Source organism: Anastrepha obliqua, chromosome 6 (assembly GCF_027943255.1).
Source record: "Anastrepha obliqua isolate idAnaObli1 chromosome 6, idAnaObli1_1.0, whole genome shotgun sequence".
NCBI lineage: Eukaryota > Metazoa > Arthropoda > Insecta > Diptera > Tephritidae > Anastrepha > Anastrepha obliqua.
Window position 1 is genome coordinate 61,639,483 of NC_072897.1, and position 9,858 is coordinate 61,649,340.

The following is a 9,858-nucleotide window of genomic DNA, read 5'->3' on the forward strand; positions in this document are numbered from 1 at the left end:
GTTCCGTTAGATTTGCGGAAAAACCGGTTTGGCGTTTTGAAGATTGAACATTTTAGTGTCAATTTGTGTTCGTTTTGTCCAAGTATTTTGTGATGATATTTTTGATTTTTGGCCTATGGACGCAACCAGTGTGCATTGCCTGCCGCTCGTACGTCCTCTCCGATCTCCGATAGTAGTCACGCAACCATGAAAGAATGAATAATTAGATGGCGCCTATCGTGGTACCGTTACTTTGCTCTCAGCAAATTTGACAGTAAGCGACGTCGTATTAGCACCAGATTACCATTTCCGTAACTGAATTTAGCATTTTGGTTTGTTATTTAGTCCCGGAGTTTTACTTCTTCCTTCATGACATTTTTCTAGCCTGTTCTAATTAAAATGTAATGTTTATAATTTTGTAAAATATACATTTTTAAAAATTAGTTCAATAATTCATTTAGTTTTATTTAGCTTTACTTTTTTAACATCTGGTCGCATTGCCCGCGATTGCGGTTATTGTTGGTATTCTTCTGCTTTCAGCAGTCATATCTCTCTCTAGCTACAGCAGTGTTGCCAAGTTTTGGATATAAAAGCGCACTAATATGCCCATAAAAAATAATATACCAAATTTTTATTGAATAACTTAAAGAACTTTGTATGCGTGATAAATTGTCTTTAAAATGTGCGTTGTTTTAAATAAATGTGTTATAGTTATGTACCATTCTAATTTAATTTATAAGTTTTCTGTTACGAGAAACTCTTTTGTTAAGAGAACGACTTTTTTGCTACATTTCAGGTTATGTAACAATATAAGGTACTTTTTAACATTCTTTTGTTTAATAATACAGTTTTTTTAATTATAGTTTCGGTAGCTTTACATTGAAAAGAGAAACAAACACCAAACTTAAAAATTTTCGCATTTTGGGTATAAAAAACCCTAAATTTATTGCGAAGAGCAAATGGTTGGCAACACTGCACAACTCAGCTAATGCGACGTCACGCACTCTCTGATGGGCGCAAATTTAGTTCTATCATTCTTGTCACGCACCAACCCATTCGTGCTACCTTGTCAAGGCAGCAGAAAGCGCAGGGCGATGACCGCTTTGCCACCAAGCATTCTGATATGTTCTTTAATGCAACAAAAACTATTTCATTTATAAACGTTCATTTATAAAACAAGTCCACTACGCTTACTTATTTTTGTCGCCGAAGACAAAAATATTTGGTGAACCCGTCAATTTTTCTCCTGGCGAGTGCCCACAGCTCCGTATACACATATGGTCATTAAAATGTTTACCTCCAAACACTTTAAGATTTATCAACTTTTGTTATTTGTTAAAATTTTCTGTGAAAATAAATAGGCTTTGATTGAAAATATGTATGTATGTACAAGTATATAAAAAGAAATATTTTGAAAAATAAAAGTAGTAAAATTGTAATCCTTTATTGTAATCCAATTATTGATCCTTTGAGCCGGTTAGCTTACTTCTGCTATCGCGGCGAGTCCAACCTGAGACCTGGTATGCAACAGCTTTGGCCAACTTTAGGCGTATACTAACAGTTTGCATAGAATCCACAACACAACCCGTATTCACATTAACCAATGTGACTGCCGCAGTAAGGTTACATAAATTTTCTGCATCGAATGGGTTGCGTTCTACGACGCGTGCTGTTTATTAGTTGACGCCAACGCTGCTTTGTCGAACGCACAAAAGTTGCATTACCTTTGCAGCTGCTTAAAGGGAGATGCCACAAGTATTATAAGTGGATTTAAGATCTACAATGCAAACTATACTGAAACGTGGAATCTGCTTAAATCTAGATATAAAGTTATGCGAGTCATCGTTGAAGCGAATCTCAGGCCTATAGCTGATATATGGAAGGCCGCAAGTGACACGGCCAACGCTATAAAGAGCGTTCTGGACGTATTTTAACAACATATTCGGGAGTTCAAAGCATTAGGTTGCCCCTTAGAGTATTGAGGACGAACAAAACAAAGGTAAGAAATTCAACTTAGAAATTACTTCAACCACAATTTAACAGTAGCAGATTAATTAATATGGCTGCCGGCGAGAAATGAGAGAGAGAGAGTGAGACGGAAGTAGGAAAAAATGTAGTTTACATTAGCACTTGGTTTTTGCATTTGCTTGCATAAATAATATTATAGATTTGATATGTCCATATGATTTGTATGCATGTTAACATATTAAAATTGTTCTTTTTGGGTTTTTATGAAAATTGCACCAAATATTGGAAAAATATATGATTATATATAGGGTTTTTCAGTAAGAGCGCTTCAACTTTTGAACTTTTTTGAATAAAACACAAACGGTTTGACTTTTTTAACTAATTTTTTTTATTATCGAGTTTGAACATATACATTTAAGTATGAAATTCGATTTCTTTTGCATTACCACCGCGTGCACGTTTTTCGAAGTCCAATCGTTGAATCCAATTTTCGACCACTCTTTTGCATAAATCGGCCGAAATTCCAGCAATTTCGCGTTCAATATTGGCTCTGAGCTCACAAATCGTCGCTGGCTTGTTACTGTAGACCAATGACTTCACATAACCCAAAAACGGGACGGCTTGTTAAATGGACTGTAAAATGGCCGTAATGCTCTTAAAGTAGCAGCAACAGAACGATTATTTTCATAAAAAAATTTGCACGATTTGCAATCGTTGCTCAAGTGTGTAGCGTTCCATGATGAAATGTATACTAATGAAGTTTACAAATGACAAGCGAAAAATAAAAAATATTGCGTCGTTCGCCCTCCCTATCGGAAAAAAGTTGAAACGCACCTATTGAACAACCCTATATATTATACTCGTATATTTCTTCAAGCAAATCAAATATTCACTCAGGCACTCAGGAAGATGGCATACGCAAATTCAAATATGTGAATTTATATAGGTACATACATATTCGGCTGCGGGAACTTGGCACAGCAACAATATTACGATTCGCAAAAAATCAAGGGATCCAGCGCAGATTCATAGGCACAGCATTGTGCCAAAAATTATTAGCTATGAAGCTTACCAAATTGCTTCATAATTTACTTAAGCCACTTTTAAGGTATTTACCATGAAGTAATACATTATTATTCGATATGTGAATTTTAATGTTCAAGAGGAAAAGTAGCACATTTTAGAAATAAAAAGTGCATATTGATTGAAAAATTTAATTTAACAATTTGAGGCTTTGGTCTCTTTTGTTATGAACAATAATTTAGGTGAACAGAACTCAAAGAAGTTTAAATGATTTCTTTAATATTAAATATTCGTCACTTTAGACTTCATCCAAACGCTGAATGTATGTACAGTAACCTCCAAATAAGTCGCACTCAGGTTTCAGAGTAAGTTTTTAATTTTGCATACATAAATATGTGTTTGTGCACTTTTTATCAATTGGAGAACTACATACGTAAAGTAACATACTAATTAATCATTTACTTACTATTAGAGAACACAAACTAATTGTTTCGAAATTTTGTCTAGTATCGAAATGTCCGGGACAGAACTTTTACATAAGCTACTTGCTGCTATTTTGTGCATCTTCCTGTACGCTCATGTGCGCACTTGGCACACAAGCTGCGGCTGTCGAGCATTTAGAAGACATATTTAAATGCATATATGGGTGGTGCAAACATATATCGAAGCCGCGACCATTCGACATGACTACAATTCAAGATTCACCAAATATCGGCCAATATTTCTAAAAGTATTGGCTATTTTGATTTGATTTCTTTATTCTTAGATGTACATTTTTGTCATCGTTGAGAAAAATTGGCATATGGGCGGCTCATTTCATGAAAGTATTATACTTTTTTGCTAAGAATATGAGCTCGAACTTATCAGTGAATTTGTTTTTGTTGTGATTTAATTAATGAAACTGCTCAGCGCCGTCGCGAGTAAATTAATCATGGCCACTACGGCTGTGCCTATGAATGCATTTTATTCTTGAAGTCCCTAGGCTAAGAATTTTAGTTTTGGAAACATACGCATGGAGAAGCATAAATTGAGTGTCCGTATGTCCGGTTATATTTACATACATATGTTTTGCTAGGAGAATACAAATATGTACTTACATATGCTAGGACATGAAGTGTGCATACACATATACATATATGGGGCATTCTTCGCCAACCAGACACCCCCATCTGCCCAGAACAGTTTTTATAAAAAAAATTTTTCCCTATGCCGAAATAAACTTATGTCATGTACTTTAATTTGTCATGTGGCACTTTTTAAATACTAAAAAGCCATTCCTTCCAAATCTCAAACAAAAAGGAAGTGATTATTAAAAGATTTTCCAATTCTCCAGAAGAAAAAAAAGTTTTACTGTGAAAAAAATCCTGTATTATTAAAAAAAAAATTCCAATTTCAGCAATTTCCTTCAATATTTGTATTCAGCAGCGAACCCAGAAACCCCCGAGCATCATGTTTGAGGAGAATTCACAGTAAAACTTTTTTTTCTTCTGGAGAATTGGAAAATCTTTTAATAATCACTTCCTTTTTGTTTGAGATTTGGAAGGAATGGCTTTTTAGTATTTAAAAAGTGCCACATGACAAATTAAAGTACATGACATAAGCTTTTATTTCGGCATAGGGAAAAATTTTTTTTATAAAAACTGTTCTGGGCAGATGGGGGTGTCCGGTTGGCGAAGAATGCCCCATATGTATAAGCAGCTCACAACTTCCGGGATTAGCCCAAGTATCCTTTGGGTAGCTTCGGAACACCTGTGCGAGAGCGAGCCAACGTGAGAAGGCGAAGCATTCCAGGATAGCTGGCTGAGCGCTGGGTTTGTGGCCCGCCACACAAAAATCCCCCCTAATGAAGACACGAACCAAGCGAACACAAGAATGAGAACTCCCTACACTAATGACGACCCCTGCAAACGAAATAAGGAATACGGCATGCATCTGGAATGTCCGGTCCCTTAATGGGAAAGGTGTCTCTGCCCGGCTGGCTGATGTCCCCGAGAGAGTAAAGGCTGACATCACTGCCATTCAACAGATGCGGTCGACGGGTCAAGGCAAGAAAAACTAAGGACCTTGCGACGTCTACTACAACTGCCATGTAAAGGAGCGCGAATTCGGTGTAGGATTTGTGAAAGAGAGAAACTTCGCCTCCAAGTACTGTCGTTCACTCCAGCGGGCGAGCGTCTCGCAATAATCCACATCAAGGCGCGATTTTTCAACATCTCGCTCATTTGTGCCCACGTTCCGATGGAAGAGAAGGACGATGCGAGCAGGTTCCAGCATAAGAAGATACACCAAGCTACGTGGCTGCCTTCTGATTGAAAAACGCGAAACCAGATCGATCACGCTCTGATAGGTGGAAGACATGCATCTAGTGTTTTAGATGTACCTACGATATGAGGACCCAACATCGACTCGGATTATTACCTCGTTGCAGCCAAATTACGCACACGCCTCTGTGCAATAACAAACGCACATCTACCTACGTAAAGAATGTTCGACATCGGAAAGCTGCAATCACAACAGACAGCCAGAAGATTCGCCACTCGATTCTCACTCCTGCTCACAGAGAGTACTGCCCAACCTCCGACATGCACGAGCAATGGAGTAACATTTCTCGTTCTTAACGTATCGCCGCCAAAGAAGAAATCAGATTTCGGCGAGCCCGACAAAACAGTTGGTGTGACGAGGAATGTCATGCTGTCGCAGATAAGAAGGATGCTGTCTAAAGAGCCACGCTGGGATCGGGCGCAACGCGAGCCGTGTGGGATCGCTACCAGGAGCTCAGAAAGGAAGAGAGACGTTTTATCAGAAAGAAAAAAACGAGAGGCCAAAAAACGTGAGTACGAAGAGCTTAAGATGCTGGTCAATGGGAAAAACGCCCGATCATTCTACCAGAAAGTTCGGCGGCTTACAGAAAGGTGCAAGACCCGGGGCGTTTTCCTGTAGAACGAAGACGAAGATCTGGTGACTGACATCCAGAGCATACTTAAATTAACAACAAAATTAATAGTGCCAGCTGCATATCAAAGATAATGTAAAGATCTTGATACTCCAATCATTGACGACGGAACTGTCGTTCCGCTACCCGACCATAGCAAAGTGTAATTAGTGCTAACGCGGCTGAAAAACAACACTACCGCGGACTGCCAGCTGAGCTATTCAAACATGACGTCGAGGAGCTAGTAGGTGCATGCATCAGCTTATATGCAAAATATGGTGGGATGAAATCATGACTGCTAGATGCTCTCTTGCCAAAACGCCAAAACTGAGTAGTAAAGTCCTCTCTCGTTTGGCGCAGAAGCTAGACGATGAGAAATTGATTCTGCGAAAGATGTTTGGATGTTGGCGATGTCAAATATCGCGAGCGATGGAACAATGAGCTGTATGAGCTTTACGACGACAAAGAGATAGAGCTACGTCCAGCGACTTTGTCGGCTGGGTCCTGTCGTTCGAGTGAATACAAAAGCTCTGGCTCTGAGAGTAAGGCATCTAAGAGAGGAAGGCATCTTCTGCTTTGGAAAGATCCGGTGTAGAAAGACTTGGCTTCAGTTAGTGAGTCCAACTGGCACCGGTTAGCATGAGAAAGAAACGACTAGTGCGCTTTGTTAAACTCGGATCATCAAGAATTGAAGTACTGCATAAGAATGCATTTACTTGGAAAAGACTCTGACTCTTCAAAAGTAGAAATAAATTATACGCCTGATTTGCAAATTTCACAATAACCACTTACAGGTAATTTTTTGTATCTATATGACAAAGTATAAGATCCATACTTCATGTGTATTATGTGATTTACAGTTCGGCCAGGTATGATGGTTTGGATATATATCTATATGCACCGACTTATCATATTCCTTGACAAATAATCTAAGTCCGAGGTGTTTCTATCACTGGGGTATGCGGTAATTTTCACTCCTATTCCCTCCGCAAAGGCAGGCTCTTGGTAGTGTCATCGTTTAAATACACTCCAGTACTGTGCGAGTGCATTCCACTCCTATGGTTCAAAAAGATGACGTTCAAAAAGAAGAGAAGTCTGCTCTAAATTGGAACAAGGTGTAAACGACCCGTGCCAGGGGTCTGGTTGGTACCCAGATTAAAAATAACCCAATTGCTGGCGGAGTACTCCGGTTCTATCTAGCCTTACCTGTGCACGCAGACTTCTGTGCAGGCGGACCTCCCTTGTCCGACACTGGATCAAAAATGAATTCCAATCTTAAGAAAAATATCTTAAACAAAGAGGTCGGTCCTGAAAAAAAAGAGGGAGGTGACACCGTCTACTGCCACAGCTACGAAAAAGATAGTGGTCATATACCCCATTTCAACTCAACCTCTTGTAAGAGGCAGGCGTTGGCCCCTGTTTCCAAGTTTATCCGGCAGACTACCATAGAAGGGCCTAGTACCTCTAGGAAGGCTTCTAGTGTAAGACAGTGGGAACTGGCTAAATATGTTCGTCCCTCGAAACAACTCTACTACGAAAAAAAGTGGCCAATAGGGCCTTACTTAGACTTGGAGAGGCAGCAGCTGATAAGCTAACCGAAGAACCGGCCACAACGCTAGAATGGGCTAAGATAGTTGTATCCGAATTGGAAAATCTGCCGGATGCCACTCCGAAAATACAACGATCGGCAGAAGAAGATGTGGAAAGGGTCGCCAAAAAATAAGAAGTAGGTGGTCATAAACATCCAACGTTCAGTCAGGTTGTCACGGGCGGCGGTGAGATATTGGCCGTGATTGGCAAGGGAGAAAAGGAAGGGGCCACTCCTAAAAAAAAAATGGAGGTGGATTCAGAAGGCTATCGCCCTAATTTACCTCCAAGTCCTAGAGGAGCACCCTAGACCTCCTCGTATTTGCCATGACGCAGGCTGGTATCAGAGTAAAGCTAAACCTCTATAACATAGGTTGGCCCTAAACAAGGTACATATTAGAAGGTTAGCCGGAAGTCACACTTGAAGCGGGCAGCAAGGATGAAATTCCAAGCTGATGTCGAGCTCGAGCTTGGATTCCGGCCACACCAGCAGATCCAGAGAAAATCGAACAGATTTTAAAGTCCAGCAATAGCAACCTGTCAACCCACATCTGGAGGGTATAAAGAATAGAACAGCAAATATATATATATATATATAATTAGCGCGTACACCTTTTTTGGGTGATTGGTCGCGCTCCTCCTCCTATTTGTGGTATGCGTCTTGATGTTGTTCCACAAAAATTCTTCGGATTACTTTGTGTATTTAGCTCAAATTTGTGAATGTATTCTTTACACAAAGACTTCTTTAAAGTACGAAGCTCATTCCTGTGGAAGATAAAAAAATCATAAAACCGGGTTTCTTTAGTTAACTTTAACTTTATTTCTCCAATTTTTATGGTGTTTGAGTTATTTCGTGCACCAAGGAATCTTATAATTTACAGGCTTAAAAATTGAAACATGTTTAGAACAAAGATCTAGGACTAAAGTCTTAAATATCTTAAAGCATTCTACAACTTCAATATTACCTAAAGACACTTCTCAATCAATTTCACGTAAAGAGTTATCAAGAGTTTGGAAATCACACCCGGCAAAATTAAAGGAAGGATGAAATTAAATGAATAAAAATGAAATTCTAAAAATTTTAAGCCTAGCTTTAAGGGAATATGGTGAACATTAATCGGCGATATTGTAGAAGCAAGCTGCGATACAACAAAACTAATGTTGACGGTTATAATAAATTAATCTGAGTTAGATCCATGCCCAATACATTATCAACAAAATAATAAAAATAATAAATGATATTTGATGGCGTTACATATACGTTGGTATCTAGAAATAACCAACTTAGATTGCTTAAATTAAAATCCCCTAAGACACATAATTGGTTATTCCCAATAACATGCCGAAGGGCTAACACATTGTAAACAAGCCACTTATACAAGCTCTCATTACTTACAAATGTAAAGAAAACTATGCGAACCACGTATTCGTACGCATAGCTGGTCCAATATAATATCAGTGTCTAGCAATTCAATAATTGATGCGTGACGATTACAGTGGACTATAATCATAACACCGCTCCCCCTGCTATATCCAGGTTGAACAGCATCTCTCTCTTTACGGAAAAGAACGTAAAGATTCGGATCGAAAAAATCAGTAACAAGAAAGTTTGAGTTGAGCCGAGTCGCAGTTATAACCACAACATCATATTCACAACATGAACTCTGCAATCGAACTTCATCGGACTAGCTTCTTAGTCTGGAAACATTTTCATAATAGATGTTTATTCGATTATTAGGCTTGGTGCGGGCAACTAACTCTGAGGCGGTTGATTTTCTTGCTCTCTTCACATGTGCTTGGTTAGCATCAAGTGAATCACCTGGTGCAGAACTTAAGTTACTTAAGTTACTTCTATATTCCCTAATTGTTGAAAAAACTTAAATGGTCGTACTTTCACGTCAGCTGGCTAAAGTGCTGAATTTAGCAGTGTTTCCTAATGCATTTAAATAATTCCTAGCTTGAAATTAATTCTTTTCAATGGCTCAACAGGTACATCCTTTTAAACGAGCCTGTAGCAGGATATCAGTTTTGATTCTATAGACGAATGCTTCGAAACATATGCGATGATGTTATCTGGAAGGACTGAAGGCTTAAACGATGATAAATGAAGCCACTTAACTTATCACTTGTACTACGACAGACAATATTTTGTGTTTTCGATTTCTTACTGGGTTTGCTGGAAATCACAGCAGCAGCGTCAGAGGTCGCGACAGATACGAGAGCAGCATTCATTTTACCAGTCACAGTAGACCACTGTGCAGGCGGCTGCGAGGCACTGTTTGCACCAATACTACTTGCCTTGTTTACATCAGCGGCAGCAGCAGCAGCGAACGATCGAGAGTTGACATCGGCAGCTATAAGAGAAGAGT